The sequence below is a fragment of the Dermacentor variabilis genome, chromosome 7 (assembly GCF_050947875.1).
Source record: "Dermacentor variabilis isolate Ectoservices chromosome 7, ASM5094787v1, whole genome shotgun sequence".
Taxonomy (NCBI): Eukaryota; Metazoa; Arthropoda; class Arachnida; order Ixodida; family Ixodidae; genus Dermacentor; species Dermacentor variabilis.
This window is the reverse complement of record NC_134574.1, coordinates 12,897,292-12,914,911: the sequence shown is the minus strand read 5'-3', so window position 1 is coordinate 12,914,911 and position 17,620 is coordinate 12,897,292. Positions and strand designations below refer to the sequence as shown.

The window sequence follows — 17,620 nt, the reverse complement described above, 5'->3', positions numbered from 1 at the left end:
ACTGTTATCAGTCTAACCGCCTGACATAGCCATTTCTTAGCTATGCTTATGTGGGTGTTTTTCTAACCTTCCGCGGTGGGCACATTACGTACAGAACAGCAGCGTTCTGCGCTCTGCGTGGCTGTACAGGACTGGCACCCACGCATCGTTACGCGACTTCCCAAATAACAATGTGAGTTGGTTTTGGCCCCTAACTTGGTAGAGCAGTAAACGATGAACCCAAAAGAACTGCAATTGCTCCACAAATATATATTTATCTGTATTTCTTCCAGAGCTAATTAAAAAAACGCCACTAGAAATCTTTATTTTACACTTTCGCTTGTTTACTTGTTCTTGGCACTGTTCTTCCTGCGCGAGTCCATTTGATGTGGTTCCTTGTTTGTCAAGCAAAGGAGAGGTCTATCTCACAGGCGTATACCTGTGAAGTACACCTTAATTAATTTCTCTTCTGCGGGTTTACGCATTTTCATGGCGAACTGTGGGCATTATTCACATTTGCACTAATATAGGTACCCTACCCCCCCCCCCCCCCAAAAAAAAAAAAGATCCTGGGTAAGTGCCTGCTACATGCCAAAGGATGCATCACCTCGCTGGCCTGCAGAAGGTGCGGTGATGCCAAGACACTCGAGCCCCTGCTCTGCACCTGCCCTGCCCAGGAGCACCCCCAAGTCTCTGCCACTTATGATGTATCCACACGACGGACGGCTCCGCGCAAATCTGTGCCGCGGACGCTTATTCCGCCGCCTGTCCGGCTGCGAAGCGCATCCAGACGAAGGACGGACTCAGCAGACGACCGCGCCGGAAAAATAAAGATGGCGGCACCGCCCGAAGCGACTGCCGTCCGCCTTGAACTTGTCAAGTCGTCGTCGTCCACTGTGTTGCCCGTAACTTTCAAACTGAGGCTTGTATTTGGTTTAAATTTGTGTCCAGAAGCTTCGACAGCAATGCATTCGTGATGAGTGGGCACCGTTTCCGAAAGAGGTACTCAGATTCTCGGCGTGTAGGCTTAGAGTGGCTGTATTGGCTGAACATGGCCTCGAAGATGCTGTGGCGGCCCGGGTGGATCTCAGTGGCCGTAATTTAATATTATTGCTTGTTTCTACTCACTGTAGATGATGCCATCAGTGTAACGAAGACTTTGTCATATGTGTTTTTCACTCTGAATGAAAATGGAAATTGAAAGGAAACGACGGTTGGCCGCAATGGCTGTTGTTTTGTCCGAATTGGATGATGACGAGTGCTTGTTTAATCGAAAGAGGTCTTGTTACACTCTCGTGTCCGCGTAATCGGTGAGAGTCATGTCCCACAACGCGGGGAACTGCTCCACGAGAACTAAGACGAAAGTTGCCTCGTCACTCAGGTTCATTTCACTCGCTCTTGTGCGAGTCGCGCGCGCGCGCGAACAGGCACGAATGGTGTCAGCAGCGATGAAGCTGTTTCAGAAAGATCCCAAAGCCGCGCTTGTTGCCAAACTGTAGAGCATGCCAGGCTAAATCCGCAGCATTCGACCCCCAAAATCCGGATGCGAAAAATAGTTCGGCATTTTCCGTCCGTGGGGGTCGCGGACGACGCGCGGATGGCACAAATCCGTGATGCGTAGTCAGGTGATGCGCCGTCCGTCGTGTGGATCCAGCATTACCGACGGTACGGAGTCCCGGCTACCTCAGCCACACACCTGCTACTCCCGGCCCTGTTACCACCTTCCAGCTTTGGTAAGCCTGCTTGAATATGTGGATACAAACGGGCTCCTAGATCGCCACTAGACATCAGCCTCCAATGGGCCTATGCCTCCCTCGGCAGCTGTCTCCGTCCCAGGATGATACTGTACTATGCTGACTGACAGCTACTATCCCTTTCCCCCTCAATCCCCTCATCTTTCATCCCCCCGTCTCCACCCCCAGTACGCTGCGTCATGCTCCCATATGGGCTGCAGAATAAGCGCCCTTTTTCCTTACCCAAACCACCAAGAAGAGTCACCAAGACGCACCCCGATTGGCCTCTCGAGTGGCATACTCCACGCGCCCTCTCCACCCGAGCTCTCTTCCGCTGTGCACTTCATCATCGTGGCAGATGCCCACAAGCCCGCAATGTGTTGGTTATGTGGAACCTTTGCTCCAGCGACTTCTCGTTCTTGCCCTTGGTGAACCGCTTCCCAGTTAGCCCTAGCGCAGCAGGCACATCTACTCGATCGGTCTTGTGGTGAGCCTTTGCCCGTAAGTGCCGTGACTGTTGCACTGTGCTGTATCTTGGGTGAATAAACCTGCGTTTGCTGGCGATCATAATCTGGAGCCTTCTCTGAACCGTGTCGGAGAGTCGACGAACCCTGCCGTAGCGCCTTTCTGCATTGCGGAGTAGAGGAGCGTTGTGCCCTTTCCTGACCGTCGCTCGTAGGGTGAGCCTAGTGCAAACCCATCTCCCCAAACTATAAGAAGCAGGCCATACTGCAGGATCTTCAGTGAGCACGCAAGCTGTTCCCCAACAAGTATGAACCCATTCCTGTATTTCATGCATGTTAGTAACAAATATTCTACAATAAAAACTAGCAACCATTATTTAATCTAATGATTGATTGCTAAATGCAGAAATTTCGGAAACAGGACACCCCACCAGAAGAGACAGACAAAGATTGAGTGCAGAGTACCAACTGGTTCATTGTAACGTTGGGTGTTACAAGCTAGAACATTACACGATGGCCCAAATTCGCAGGCACATACAGATCAAAACACAGATAGATACCCTTCCCCACATCCCCACAGAACATTCCAACGCACCTGATTAGTCAATAAATAAATTTGTGCGCTGAACAGTGATACGTATATGTCACTTACACAGGCACTACCCTTTCTTTTGATAAAATAAACGCTTCCAAAATCTAGCTGATGCACGCGTTCTTGTTTCTTCCTACTAATAAGAAATTGCACCTCATAGGTGCAGGCAACGCAGTGAGTGAGCAAGTTGGCCTTTACATTATTTTTGACAGTCAGCTATGTTCAGTGTGTCTTTGAGAAATGTCTTTTTTGATTGATCAAATGCATTAGGAAGTTCTATGGGGATGCGGGGAAGGGTACTTATCTATCTTTGGTATTGTACGCGCCTGTGCATTTGGGCTGTCATGTTACGCTATATTTTTTATATTTTTTAACATTCAACACTGTAATAAACCAGTGGGTAGCCTGCACTCGATCTTTCTGTGTCTCTTCTTGTGTGGTGTCTTGTTTCCCAATTTTGCACATTTGGCAATCAGTCATTAGAATGAACCGACTAGCCCCTCAAGACATTCTAATTAGTTGTTTCATCCAGCTGATGAGCTGTCTAGGCAAATTGTGCTCTTCTGTGCAAGACATTGTACGCTCATTGCTCATGCTATGTGGTGATGCAGAATTGAACCCAAGATCCGACACAGAGGAGCTGTTCTGTTAGATGCTTGATGGCCAAAAAGCCATGTGAGCAAGATTTGACCCTATCGAATTCAAAGAGCAAAATTTTGCGGAAGAATTCACGGAGGTTTCGAACCAACTTTTAGCCTTGAGACAACCATTCAGAACATGCAAAGAAAATTAGTCGAAATCGAAGACAGGGACAGATGCAATATTTTTTTCGTTTACCGGAACGTGCTGGTGAAACAATCCAATACCTAACAAATGCTGTAGTGTTCAAAATATTTGAAAACACGCTCCAGATCAAAGTGTCAACAGTCGAAAGAATTAACCAGATAGGACAGAAGAAGCGAAACAAAAATAGGCCAATTGTGCTCTGGTTGATCAACCACTGTGAAAAGATTTGTGTACTTAAAGACTGTTCTAAACTTCAAGGGAAAGATATTTCGATTGCACAAGACATTTCAACTGAATCTAGACGAATAAGAAAACACCTTTCGGAGAGCATTGCAAATATCTAAAAAAATGGCGGGAAAGTGAAGCTCGTACGTGAGAAGGCCATCACGTATGCTTGGGATCCTGCTACTCAGCTCAAAAGAATTCTAGTTATTGCAACCAACAAAAAGTCTAAAAAGAAACAGTGAACCTTCTCGGGGCACTGAAGGAAACTTCTGTTGCATTAACCTAAATGATCACAGCATTGTAAACAAACTAAGAGCATTGCAATGGCACACGAGTCGCATGTCATTGTAACATCAGAAACCTGGTTTCATTTCGGTATCTCCGACTTCGAGATAATGTCACCGGGTACAAAATTTACAGGAAAGACCCACATTCTCAAGGAGGCAGAGTTGCTTTGTTGTTTCACGAATATTTGCATGACCCGATACCACAAGCATTGAATGCATCATTGCGAAAGTGTACTTGGACAATTTCCATCTTGTAATTGCCTGGTTTTACCGTAGACTGAGGTGAAACGAACTTTATTTGGTGCTGAAGAGCCCCGATCAAACACCCCCCGTAAGAGAGTCTGCCACAGTTGCTACCCGCACCCACGCCGGTACTGGAAGACCGTGGCCGTCCACCCAGACCAGCAGACCTCCTAGACTGCTGAGAGCTAGACTGAGAGTTCACTGCTTTTAAGGGCCCTCTCCCAGTCCTGCTCTGCGATGAACTTGGCGCTATGTAATGCCGGACACTGCCAGAGCATGTGAGCGAGTGTGCAGTTATCTGCCTCGAAGCTAGGGTATCCTGGATCTATGCCTTCAGCAAAGTGACTAAACGTGCTACGTGACTGTAACGAACCTGCCTGCAGCATTCGGAGAGCTGACGACTGAGGTCTAGTGAGCTTGGAATGTGGGAGGGGTACCTCCGCCTTGACAGTTGATATTAAGACATGTATATATATGAGTAAAACCTCGTTAAACCGTACTCGCTTAAACAGTAGTTTCGCTTTAAAAGTAGTAAAGTCAAATTCCCGACTTGGCGGCCATTGAACATGATGTGTTTTGCATCCGCATAAACTGTACCAGCTTATTGCGTACGTATCGGTTAGCACGCAGTGTTTCCATTTTTCGTCGTGCAAACATGGCGGCGCATCATCTCCATTGGGCGGCCTGGTAGAACAACTAGCCTCAGAGATCGAAACAATGGCCTCGAAGCGCCCTATGCGTTTGCGCGTGAAGCCACATCAAAATCAACAACATTTCGGCGGCGTGCCAGAGAGCGTTGTGGCGTCGCACAAGCGAGGACTCGCGTCATGCTGAAGCTCAGATAAAAAAGACGCTACATGCTCAGCATAGATGGAAAATTAGACATTGTTCGTGCTATTGAATGTGACACAAAGAAGTTGGCGCTGGCATGCGACAGGGATCTGCTGTTGACTACGGTGTGTGGCATGTGGAATGCAAAGTTGCTCAGCAGCGCTGCTGTGATCGTGAAGAGATGTCGGCTACGAGGTTCAACTTTTTGCCATCGTTGCCGCTGTTGTTGCCGAAGTGTCGGCTAGCAACAGTGATGAGCACGACACGGAAAGCGACAGCACGGGCGATTCAGGCCCGACAGTGGCAGAAGCTGCGCATTACGTCAGCCTCATGAATGCAATCGTCGCAACGAGAACAGCACCCCGCAATCAGCGCATCAGTCAGAACAGCGCCCCGCGACTTCTGCAGCGCTACCGTGCGCGTGCACGGAGAATACGTAACGCCAACGAGGAATCAGCCATGCGACTGTTCGCAGAGAAGAGGGGGCTCGCTGAAAATCTGCCTCGCAGCTTCAGTAAGTTTTGAGGTCGCTGTCGCAGCTAGGCCGCCGCGGCATCAAACGAAAATAACACTTGTCGCGCGAAGTGAATAAATACTGCACGTTTTTTTCCCCTTTCATCGCACCCTCTCCGAGTTCCGTTTTTGACAGGTAAGTGGTCAATCTCATGCTATTTCAGTTAAACAGTACTACCGTTTAGCACATACTTTTTCCGAGCTCCGGCCAACTACGGTTTAACGAGGTTTCACTGTATGTATGTATGTATATATATATATATATATATATATATATATATATATATATATATATATATATATATATATATATATATATATATATATATATATATATATATATGTAGAGAGAGAGAGAGAGAGAGAGAGAGAGAAACTTTATTTGTCAGGAAGAGATCTTAAGGAGTGGTGGTCAGAGCCCCCAGTCCAGGGCCCCACTGGCCTCTGCCTTGACCTGGCTAATTGAGGACTTTTGTCCTGCCAAGTCGGAACAGGTGAGTTGTGCCTGCCACTGCTCCATTGTGTCATTGCTATTTGCCCTATGAGGGTGTTTAGTGCATTCCCGTGGTGTATTAGGGTGGGGATGCCACCGCACCAAGGGCAGTTGGCTTTATAGCGAGTGGGATACATGGCATTTAGCAATTTTAGATGGGGAAATACCCCAGTCTGTATTTTGCGCCAATCGGTGGCCTCTTCCCTGCTAAGTTGTGGGTGAGGCGGTGGGTATTTTCTGCGGACTCCGCGCCGATGAGCAAGGATATCTTTGGCATTTAAATTGATAGGATTTTGAGAGGGATAGTGCAAGTGGTTAGAGTTAGAAGAGAACGCCAGTTGGTACACCCTCGAGCTAACGCATTAGCCTGTTCATGCCCTTGTACCCCCGCGTGTCCCGGGAGCCAGAGTAGGCGATGACGATGGTTGAAAGATTTGAGAATTATTGTGATGCTAGCCGCAGTCACGTGCCCCTTGCGAAACATGTGGCATGTCTCCCGGGAGTCGGTGACTACAACCGAGTCCCTTTGTGGACACTTTGCACGAGCGAGGGCGATCGCCACTGTTAACATTTCGGCCGAGGTGGGGGATCCTGCCATGGCCGACGTAGTTATTTGGTGCTGGCAGATCGCGTTCATGACTTCCAGGGCATACCTCTTTTGGTAGTGCTGCTTGGTCACCTCTGCATACGCAGCTGTATCCGTGTCGTATGTATAGTACTTAGAGTTATTAGAGTACATTGATTAAATATGTTGTGCGCAAGCTTGGCGCCTTTCCTTGTTGTACTCGTGATGCATGTTCTTGGGAATTGGAGCTACTGTAATTTTGGATCTTACCGAAGGAGGGAGAGGTAAGGCCTGTTCGGTGGATAAATGGGGTATGCTGGAATATTGAGTAGAGCCAATATTGCCCTACCAGTTTTTATGAAGCTGAGTTGTTCCCTCTGTCGCATCAGAGCGGCTTGCCTGAGTCCATCGAAAGTATTACAGTCGAACCCGACTATATCGAACCCATTTACATCAAAATATTCTATATATCGAACAATTTCTGGACAAGGTATAGTTACAATGAGTATATATAGCAAAAATTGGGCTTATATCGAACAAAAATAGCAGCGACTCCCGGTATATTGAACGTTAAGCGCCGGAAAAGTGCCCCCAGAAGTTGGCTTTCCCTCGCCGTGGCGGGTAAACCTGGCAACGCGGCTCCATCCAACCGTCCCCCTATCGTGACCGCGCTGCCTCGAACGAGCCGTCGACACCCCCTTGCAAAAAATGATCCTGGCCCACCCGCAGCGCTTGCTCAGACAGCCAATCGGAGGCTCTTGTGCCCTCGTCATGCAAGATGGCGAAGGTGCGAGTTATCTCGCTGTTTTTCTGGTTCATTGTATTTGCGCCTTGTGGGCCTTCTCCCGCAGTGTTGCCGTGATGAAGCAGCAGAATTCGCCTTTCGTCGTGAAGCTCGAATTCATAAATCGGGTCAAACACGGTGAGAAGTTGCATGTCCCTGCAGCGTGCAAGATTCCAAGGAGCACGATCTTGAAGCATAAGGGGGAGATTAGGGTTAAAGCGGCAATACTCGCGACCCAGTGCCCGTGGTGCCCGACGTTTAAGCGCGGCCGTGTACGAGTGGTTCATCCAAAATTGCTTCAGCCGTGCCGGCTTCCGCATGCTCGGTGATGACTGTAAATTCTGATGAATGCGATGAAGCCGTTGCCAGTGTTGCCAAAGTTTGGAGCGAGCTGTCAGAATTTCCGGAAGCTGTTGACCAATCAACGGTAGACGAGTTTGTGAGTGCAAATGATGGTGTCACGACCACAGGAGAGCCCGAAAACGAAGACTACATTGCCGACATCGTACCGAGCAGAAGTGAAAGTGGGCACAATGAGGAAAGCAACGACGGTCCTTTGCCCACATCCTCCGAAGTGATTGGTGCGCTCGCACTAGTCTGGTGCTTTTGCACGAATGCGGAAGGTTGTGGAGAAGTGCGTGAAGTATGTGGAGAAGTGCGTGCAGAAGAAAATGCAGGACTATTTCATGTGAAACTAAGCTAGTTTCATCAATAAAGTGATTTTATAAATGGTATGTGCTTTTATGACATCCAATTATTTAGCAGCCTTATATCGACTTATGCTCTATATCGAACTGAGAGGCATTTTTTTTTCGAGTTTCATATAGCCGGGTTCGACTGTATGTACTCCCAATGCTAGCAAGCACTCCGTGGAGGTACATTTAGGCAGGCCTAGGGCTGCTTGAAAGCGGTTCGAATTATTGTGTTGGCCTGCTTTTCCTCTTCCCTGTTCAGGATTTGGTAAGGTAAGCCATACGTGATCCGACTAATTACCAAGGCCTGTATGAGCCGTCTTCCCGCATGCCCACCTTTCGATGCGTCACTCGAGGTATCATTTGGGCTATGTTGTGGGTTGTGTATTTCAGGGTTTTGAGAGTCTGTGCTGCTCTCCCGTCACTCTTAAGGGGGGACGTGGGGATCAGATCGCGAAAATCAAAAAAGAACTATTTTTAGCAACGACGCGTTTCGGTATCTACAATGCCTAATCTACATTGTATCAAAATGGTTTGGCTGAAAACACACTAAAAGTGCCAGAGAAAAATTAATTTATCAGTGCGTAGGGCAAGCAAACAGCTTTAAATCGCGTAAAATCACCGCAGTTCGCGGAGCCTTAACTCGTCTTTCCCGCCACCGAACGCCGCCATCTTGGTATCGTTCCAAAAATCGAAGTTTCACCATTTCGTTTCTGAATTCTTCGGTTGTCGTCATCTTGTAACAAACACAAAAACAAAAAAAGCGCAGGTCTGCGAGAGGCGGTCACACGGGCCCTGCTATGAAAGTGGTCCTCCAATTGGTTGCCGTGTTGAAAGGCGTCTCGCCATTGGCTGCTGCTGCAGCAGCGAGCAAGCTGGCAACCGCAGCGGACCGCAATTGTCTGCTTTGAAAACCACGCCGGCGTCTTTCTTCGTTTGACACTCGCAGAATTCGGATTTATGAAAGCTCCCAGGTCAGTGATGGATCGTCGCTCGTTTGAAAAGAACTTTTAAACGAAGCATGCCTTTGGAAAACGGAAGCACAAGCCTCCTACGCCGAGAAACAGACGGCGGCCAGTGGAAGAAGCGGAGCACCCAACTGAACATGCGGATAACTTGCCGCATTATTTTGCACCGTGCGATTCCAGCAGCAAAGCCAACAATCGCCCTGTGCCATCCACACTGATAACCAAGCCACCGAAAGACGTGCCGACCGAGGCTCTCGTACCTGTGCATAAAGCCGCGCAAGTCAGCAACCGAGATCGCATCGTTGGAGGCGATGCAGGTCGAAGGTCACCATCGCCGGCAGAGACGGTGTACCCTGTTTCCGACACATCGTGCGACAGGGACACGCAGCCTGCGAGTGAGCCCCAACCGTCAACGAGCTACATACAGTATGGTGACTCAAGGCTCACCAGACGAATCGTTGCCCGAACGCCGCACGATTCAGACACGCCTCAAACCACGTTTTGTGTCAGTAGTGACTGCAGAAGCACAGACATGCAGCGTTCGCGACTCCCTTCGCGCAGTTTCCGCAACTGAGCGGAAGTTCAGTTTGATGGACCAGCAAGGCCAAGAACAAATTTCAACCCCTTGTGACTGTGAGTTCATTATTGTGCAGGTTTCCGCGATGAACTCTTTGATAACTCTCTGCCCAAGATGACAACTGCGTTCTGTGGGTGTACACTGCGATATTAAGCTCAGTCTGGCAGTGAAAATGGTGGTCATGCACTACTCAGAGGGCTCAAGAAAAGGATAAAGAATGCCTGAAGAAGGCATACAAAGCCCACCAAACAGAGAGGCAAAGGTGTAAGAAGATGCCTGACAGCAATGATTCAAAATATTGCAGCCCTGGTGCTTTTTAATCAATTTGCAGTGCTTTTAAAACTTTGCAGCCAGTTTTCTCAATCGCACTTTTTTTGTCAATCACCTCGCTCATGGAAAGCGTAGCACAACAATGGCTGGACCGATTTTGGTCCAGTTTGTTTTGCTGCGATCCACAAGCTGTGCTGTACTTAAAGACAGTCCTGAAATGTTTCTTTATCTTTCCATTATTTAATTATTTCACAATAACTACATGGCTCCATGCAGTGCAGCACAGTCATGTGCATGTTATGTTGAGCAAAAAATTATTAGCGCAAAAAAAAAAAAAAAAAGTCAGACACTGTCATGGTGTAGATTAGACATTTGGGGAAACATGCAAAGTGTTCCCAGCTCCCTATCGTGTTTCGTTACTGTGCCAGGCTTTCCACAAGCAAGTAACATATAAATTCTTATAAAACAAAAACTAATGAAGATATCGTAATGAAATTTTAGATTTGTCTCTTCATTGCAATGTGCAGTGTGTGTGCCAAATTTCAGCCCTTTCTTTCAAGAAACAAAGAAGTAATTTCTGATCCCCTCCTCCTCCCTTAAGCCACAAACCCAGGACTCACATCGTGGGTACCTCTCGGACAGTGTGGCCCTCAACCACAATGTTAATCAACCCTTTGGATTTGCAGTCTTTCGCATGTATCCAGATGACCTCGGCTTTTTTGGATGCACACTTCAGCCCGCTTCCTCGGGAAAATTTCTCCACTGCTAATACTGTGCTTTGGAGCACATTTTCTTTATCCCCTCAGGAACCTCTGCTCGCCCACGGCATGATGTCGCCTGCGTAGAGTGTGTAACCTAGGTCAGGTATATAATCCAGATCACGTGCGAGGCGACACATCGCCATGTTGAAGAGCAGGGCCGATATTATTGCTCCTTGAGGTGTTCTTTGCTAGGCATATTAAATTACTCCAATGTGATATTGCCAATACTGATGCGTGCCTTGCGGTTGAAAAAAAAAACGACCTTATGTAATTGTAGGTACGCTCACCACAACCCGCGAGTTCGAGTTCCTCGACTATTCAGCATGAGAGACGTTGTCGAAGGCTCCTATGAGGTCTAGTGCTAGGACTAGCCTCTCATCGCCGTACGATATATTAGTCAGAATTTCGTCTCTAAGCAGGAGGAACACGTCTTGACATGATAAACCTGTGCCGAATCCTATCATGGAGTCCGGGAACCAGTTCTGCTCTTCGAGATATCGCTGCAGTCTGCTATGGATCACCTTATCATAGAGCTTTTCTAGGCAGGACGTGAGCGATACCGGCCGGAGTGTATCGATCGAGGGATTCTTTTTTGGTTTGGAGATCATGATTACTTTAGCCGATTTCCATTCGTGGTGCTAGTCACCCTTGACCCAGTACTCGCAATTGAAAATCTTTGTTATTTTCGCTAGGGCTGCTGAATCAGTGTTTCGAATAATTGAATTTGTGATCGAGTCTGGGCCCGGTGCCGAGTGTTTAAGGGGGGACGTGGCTTTGAAAATCAACTTCCTTATTTCTTCATGGATTTTGATGAAAATTGGCACAAGTGTTTAGAATGTGTCCCTGATGCTTCCATAAAAGTTTCAGAGTGATACCTTGAGAACATTTTATTAAATTTGATTCAGCAGAATGTTTCAACCTCGAACTTTGTGATGAGCCTGGGGAACTTAAAAAACATGATAGAAGGCTTGTTAAGTACTGACTGCATAGCTAAATGCACACTGAAGGCCGTGACATTCTCGCTTCTTTTTTTTTCAACACAAATATTTTCGAGTGTCATTTTTTATGTTACCTTCGTATCAAGCACACTTTCGGGGTGAACGAATAGCCACATCATAAATTTATAAAACGTCCAGGCCTAAAAGCAAGAATGTCACGACCTGCACTGTAACCCAAGGAACAAGACAAAAAAAAGAGTCAGAATAGGCTAAACGATAACAAAGGAATCAGCTTCGCAAACTGAGCAGAAAGGCAAAAACACAGTTTTGAGAAAAAGGCCTTCAAAGTTTTGCCTTGCCTCCACTCTTCTAAAATGCACCAGGATTGTATTCCTTGGTGTCCTTAGCACAGCGGGGCTTCTTGGGCATGTGGCCTTTCATCTGACGTTTTTTAGATGCCTTTTTTTTCGTAGGGCATTATTTTCTGCAGCTCTTTGAAGGGAATGCTTTCCTGGCTTCAAGCCAAGTGAAGCACAAAACTGTCTATATGCACGAAGCGTTCCGATGTTGTACTTGCAGACTGCCTCATTGACAGCTGTCTCCGCTGCGATCAATGAAGCATTTTGCTCTTTTGGTAGAATTGACCAAATAACAGAGTGGAGACTCTCGGCTGCATTCTGAGTCTTCTTGCCTTGGCAACAGCTGAGTAGCTGAGGATCCGAGAGACATTGATACACAGGCAGCAACGCAGCTGAAACATGTCTTGCCAATTTGTACTTATGTTCTGGCGGAGCTTTACCTTCAGCTTCTGCAGCCCGGTGTCTGCACCAGCTGAGGGGTCCTGGAGGGCAGAGCTCATGATGAGGGTCTTTATCTGTTGAAGTGATATGATAGAAGGTTGCCATTATGGCCCTTTGCATATCATCTACTTCAATATTGTTACGTATGGCCATGCCATAATAATTGGTGAGCTTTTTGATTAGGTCTTGTGTCAGGCCACCCTTCCTCCCAATTGGTTTACTTCTTCTGCTTGTTGAGACAAGTGTTCGCAGGGCTGTATGCATCCTTTTTTTCACGTGATTGATACAGTCCTCTTTGTTGAATGTAATGAAGCCATAAGCCTTGTCTTCACAAAGGGCCTGAAAAGTACGGCTATTCCCATCACAAACAATAGATGTGTAGCGGAGGTCATTCCTTTTCAGTGACCTTCTGAACAAGATCAACACTGCCTCGACCTCCATTCGGCTTGAGTTTGCATCGGTGTACTTTTGGCACACGTGATTCTCTTTCCATTCACTGTAGCCTTCATCGTTTCCTTTCGGCCCAAGCGTGCATCCATGGCATCTGTTCGACAGCGCAACGCAGTCAAGCACCAGACCAGTGTAAAATTAAATTATTGTGCCCACACCAACATGGGATGCATGACCATGTGTCATCCATGTCCCGTCGTAGACTACCGTCACATTTTTTGTGAATGCCAGGTCCATTTCGCTGAAAACTTTTCGCACGGCTGCCACAGCATCAGAAAAGACACTTGCCGCAGCCATCTCACCAGCAGGCCTGAATTTTGATTTCAGATGTCTTTGGAATGTCTATGGTACAAGCCACTGTGTGAAATGTTCATTACTGACCAAAAGTCAATCAGTGCAGTTGCCCCTCTGCTGGTGGTTTTGATTGCTTGCATTGCACGCATATTCACGTCAAAAGCCTTACCACCCTCTACTCGCGGCGATGACCATTCACTTGAAACAATGCCGCAGGCATTGCAGGTCAGTAGCATTCGTGCAGCCAATCCATGCCTTGTTCTCAAATGAACAGTCAGTCCTGGCTGAGAGCATTCTTGGCACAAGGCATTCTTGTACAAAGCATTCAATGCTGTGACCTCCACAACCAAAAACTCATCCACCAGCTTGGCAGCAGTGCTCGCAGGATTCACATCAGTAACAAGCATTCTCTGTACGCAGCTCATCACATTGCTGGGATCTTTATCGCCGCGCGCTGCCACGGGCACCACCGACTGGAGCACTCAACGGACAGCCCAAGCAATACAGATCGTGTCGATCCGCGGCGCAGTTCTACCAAATCGACACGTGGCTTTGTGCTGCGGAACGGGAGCGCCTGCGCAGAGGTCAGCATTCTAGGCCACAGACAGTATATAAGCCGGGATCTTTCTGCTCTGACCACAGTTTGGTAGCATGTTCGCAGGATTCACATCAGTAACAAGCATTCTCTGTACGCAGCTCATCACATTGCTGGGATCTTTATCGCCGTGCGCTGCAACGGGCACCACCGACTGGAGCACTCAACGGACAGCCCAAGCAATACAGATCGTGTCGACCCGCGGCGCAGTTCTACCAAATCGACACGTGGCTTGGTGCTGTGGAACGGGAGCGCTTGCGCAGAGGACAGCATTCTAGGCCACGGACAGTATATAAGCCGGGATTTTTCTGCTCTGACCACAGTTTGGCAGCAGTGTTTGCAGGATTCACATCAGTAACAAGCATTCTCTGTACACAGCTCATCACATTGCTGGGATCTTTATCGCCGTGCGCTGCAACGGGTACCACCGACTGGAGTACTCAACGGACAGCCCAAGCAATACCGATCGTGTCGACCCGCGGCGCAGTTCTACCAAATCGACACGTGGCTTGGTGCTGCGGAACGGGAGCGCCTGCGCAGAGGACAGCATTCTAGGCCACGGACAGTATATAGGACAGGTGAGGATTCATTCCTTCATCTTAATTATACTGTTGCTAGCACTGCTACCAAACACCATCGACCCTTTTTTTGTCTCGTTATTGCTGTTTTGTTGAAAGGTGACTAAGGAGCTAGAAGTCTTTCAGCGAGAAATACGGAAGGAACTTCGCGACTTTAAGAAAAGTGTGGACTATTGCAGTTCAGTCTGTGATGACATTAAGCCGCTCACGGAAGAGATAAAGTTGTTGCGAAAAGAACTCGCAGAAGCATGGAAAGCTAACGATATTCTCACGATGGAAACAAAGACATTACGCATGAAAGTTGAAGACTTGGAGGCGTATACCAGAGCAAACAACCTTGAAATCAAGGGTGTGCCTAATCAAGGTGATCCTTCTGAAGTAGTCCAGAAATTTGCGCTGCAGTTGGGGAACCCATAACTTCCACAGATATTGATATTTGTCACAGAATAGGAACTAAGCACCCCGAGGTGAAGAATATCATTGTACGCTTTGTTCGCCGAGAAAAGCGAAATGCTATTTTCACTAAAGCCAAGAGAGCGCGTCTTTCTGCTAACCAAATTGGCTTCCAGTCCACCGATCATATATTTGTTAATGAAAACATAACTCAGCTTGGGAAACAACTTCTGGGTGCTGCTATAGCTAAGAAGTGTGATGTTGGATGGAAGTACGTATGGACAAATAATGGCAAAGTTCTTGCCAGGAAAACAGAATCATCGGAGGTGCTGCGAATCGCTGAACGCAATGATTTGGACCAAATGTGTCACTAAGTACCCAACTGACACTTTTAAATGACTCAATTTGCTACGAAATGGCTCTATCTGACAGTTGTCATTACTATGATGCGGACAGTTTTAACAAAACGGCCGAACATATTGGAAAGCGTTTCAGTGCTTTTCATCTAAATGTGCGCAGTATTAAAAACAAAATTTCTGATCTCAGCACATTCCTTGATTCCTTAGCTATAAAATTTGATGTTATACTGCTTTCAGAAACATGGCTCACTCCGAATGACACTCCTTCACAACTAGACTATTACACATACAATGGTGTTACCAGGATTACCAATAGTGGGGGAGGATTAGCCTTGTATGTGAAAGATTGTCTTATGCATGATGTCATTGATGAGCTAACGTTCGTGACCACTAGCCTCGAATGTATTACAATACGATTACCAAATATTGCAGTTACTGCAGTGTATCGGCCACCCACGAGCAGAAAGTCTGAATTTCTTGATACCTTTGAAAGCCTTATATGTAAGTTAAACTTATTGCACGTGCCTTTTTTTCTGATGGGTGACATAAATGTCAACATGATAAGCGATGACGCAGCCACCGTGCAGGTTGAAACTATTCTGTCCACATATCATTGTTTGAACACCATTAGGCTGCCCAGCCGAATCACTGATCATAGTGCCACACTGCTGGACGTCTGCATAACAAACGCGCCAACAAATAAGATTGCTTCAGGCCTATTTTCACTCGACCTCAGTGACCACTTACCAGTCTTCGCTCTTTTCTCTACTGCACCTAACAAACCTAACTACACTGACAAAACAACGTATCGAGTCATAAACCAGCTCACACTTAAGAAATTCCGCTCAGAACTAGCGCTTACGAACTGGTCTTTCGTATACGCAGAACAGGATTCTGATCGCGCATATAGCATTTTCTTTCGCTATCTCAAAGCATGTTACGATAGCAATTTTCCCATCGTATCGCACACATTAAACAAAAAGAAAACCCGAAAGCTATGGATCAGCACGAGCCTTCACAAAAGAATCAAAATAAAAAACAAAATGTATCATAAGTTTGTTCAAATACGTGACCTAGCCGCTCTAAAAGAATTCAAAACGTATTGCAATAAACTAAATGCCGACATAAGAAAAGCTAAGGAGATATACTATGAATGCAGTTAATAATCTGGGACAATTTGTGGAAAACAAAACGCGCTTCAACGTCAAAGCCCTCTCCCAAGACATGAGCGATGATGCGGCTATTATGGCTTTGAATGAATATTTTGCCCCCTCCGGCGACTATTTTCCGCCTTCTGAACAGAGTACACGGGAAAGAATCTGCCGTAGAGTAAGACAGCCTAACACAATTACTTTAGCCCCAGTGACACCGTTTGAGGTATTAAGCTCGGTAAGTATACTACGTAGCAATGTCGCAACAGGTTCTGATGAATTAAGTGCGGCGCCTATGAAGTATGTTGCGGATCTCATCTCGGAGCCCCTGGCTCGTATCATTAATTGTATGTTCGTTTCTGGACTTTTCCCTTCCGATCTCAAGCTTGCGCGTGTATGCCCTGTGCATAAAGGTGGTGCTCTAAATGACATTTCGAATTACAGGTCAATCTCTGTTTTGCCCGTTCTATCGAAGGTGTTTGAATCTGCCATAAATTGCAGACTAAGGAACTTTCTTAGTAAGTATAACATAATAAACAATGCTCAGTACGGATTCCAGAAAGGCAAGTCCACTGAATTAGCCCTATTAAACGTAAAAGAAGAGATACTAAACAATTTTGAAAAAAGGCTGTATACAGTTGGATTGTTTCTTGATCTGAAAAAGGCTTTTGATAGTATAAAACATGATATCCTAGAACAAAAATTATTTGACTACGGAATACGTGGTGTTGCTCTTCAACTTATTAAAAACTACTTATTTGCCAGAAAACAATATGTTAAAGTCGGAAGCTTAACGTCAGCAGAAATTGAACTTAAGCAAGGCATCCCACAAGGTTCGACCTTAGGACCCTTATTATTCATAGTTTATATTAATGATATATGTAATATCTCTTACACAGAAAAACTAGTTATGTATGCTGATGATACGAATGTCTTTTTTAGTGCTGATTCAATGAAAAGTCTCCAAGTTACTGTAACAAATTATTTAAGGCATTTGGAAGTGTGGCTAAATGAAAACAAACTTGCATTAAACGCACGTAAAACAAAATACGTTATTTTTAGGCCTACGAACAAACCATGTATTAATCTGAAATTCTCATTTCAAGGCACAACATTAGAGTGCGTTCGCAAGCAAAAATTTCTTGGTGTTTGGTTCGAGGAAATCATGTCGTGGAATACCCATGTGTCCAGGCTTGCTTCTGAATTGGGCAAAACTGTAGGCTGTCTGTACAGGTTATCAAACCTAGTTCCATTATGGCTAAAGAAAGCTATATATTACGGCCACTTCTACTCTCGCTT

The 17,620-nt window shown here is 46.4% G+C and overlaps 1 protein-coding gene and 1 pseudogene across 6 annotated transcripts in view; both read right to left on the bottom strand.

Annotated features, from left to right (window-relative positions):
• d4 (double PHD fingers d4) overlaps positions 1 to 17,620 on the bottom strand; it is a 238,169-nt gene that overhangs the window by 112,234 nt on the left and 108,315 nt on the right. The window lies entirely within an intron of this gene.
• Positions 12,071 to 13,652, bottom strand: LOC142588041 (uncharacterized; annotated as a pseudogene).